The following is a 1,536-nucleotide window of genomic DNA, read 5'->3' as shown; positions in this document are numbered from 1 at the left end:
TATAAGACTGTCCCTGTGGGTTTCAGAGGCTGTAAATGTTGATGGGAGTAGAGAGCCTCATCTTTCTCTCGCAGAGCAGCCAATGGTTTCGAACGACTGACCTGGTGTTTAGCAGCCCAATTCTTAACCCACTAGGTTATCAGGGATCCTAAAATGTTTATTAATGTACATTTAATCTTTATAATAACTAGCTCTGTCTTTGATACTTAGTTTGAATTTTTAGGCTCTTTGATCATTAAATTTATACATGAAAAAATAATAAGAGCTGAAATTTCTTGAAAATAACTGGCTCCTGGTGCTACCTAAAAATTTTTCAGTGAACCACTGGCCTGTAATTAGAAAAGTTAGAATCAACACTTCTTGAAAGGTTTGAAGGAGTGGGCAATGCGGCAGGAGGGGGTCCAGCAGAGTGGGCCCTCGCAAAGCAAGGAAAAGAACCTTCACGAGGCTGTCAGACCCCAAGCCCATCTGTAGACAATAGGATATCCCTTCACAGAAGAGTCACGAGGAAAAGTTGAGTCAACCAGGGCGCAGTAAAGCACCGATGAAACACATTCCTCTGGTTCTTTGAGGCTTCTCACACCCCACTATCATGACCCCAGTCCTGCCTGTCAGTTCTGGCTAGACTGGAGCCTGTACACAGGTACATTTAAGAGCTCATGACATACAGATCTAAGACAGATAAAACCCTCAGGAACAGAAATGGGAGTAGTGATACCAGGAGGGTAGGTTCTTTCAACGAAAGAACAGAGCTTCTGAAGATAACATGGGAGAGTATCTTCACGATCTTGGGTTAAAGAAAAAGACTTTAAACAACACCAAGGCACAAGTGTAGAGGGAAAGATTGGTAAACGTGGGAACTTCTGAACCTCAAAAGGCACCTTAAAAACAAAAACAATAACAAAAGCAGTTGGAATATGGGAGAGTTTATCCAGTTACCTATGCATCTGTTATCCAGTGATTTTAAGCTTGTAATTCAACTTTTGACTTTCACAATACTTTCTATGCTAATATGCTCTCAAGCTCACTCTAATGTACTATCCATAAAGTTTACCGAGAAATAGAGAATATAGCATAATTCTCATGCTGTATGAGGGCAGGCTAAAAGATTTGTTAGGAAGAAGACCATATTTATAAATTTCATGCAAGAACGAAAAAGGTGACTATGTAAGTGTCCAATGCAAGCTTCATCGTTTAGTACAGACGGAAGAGGTATCAGAGGGACCCTGGAAGAGGGTAGATTATGTGTTAGGCTAACAACTGTCAGCCACTCCGCTGGACAAAGACAGGGCTTTCTACTCCAATAAAGAGTTAGTGTCAGAAACTCACAAAGGCAGCCCTACGCTGCCCTACAGGGGTGCTATGAGTCTGTATTGACTCGACAGCAGTGAGTTTAGTTTTTTAGATGTATCAGGCATACACACCAAAATATATAAAGAACTGTCAAATAATCACCAAAAATGATAACATATATTTTTATATGATGATGGGGAATAGATCTATGTGCATATATTTATAGGTTTAGTATTAAGGTAG

Source organism: Echinops telfairi, unplaced genomic scaffold (genome assembly GCF_000313985.2).
Source record: "Echinops telfairi isolate 266 unplaced genomic scaffold, ASM31398v2 ScPeMD7_7400;HRSCAF=8409, whole genome shotgun sequence".
NCBI lineage: Eukaryota > Metazoa > Chordata > Mammalia > Afrosoricida > Tenrecidae > Echinops > Echinops telfairi.
This window is presented reverse-complemented; position numbering follows the sequence as displayed.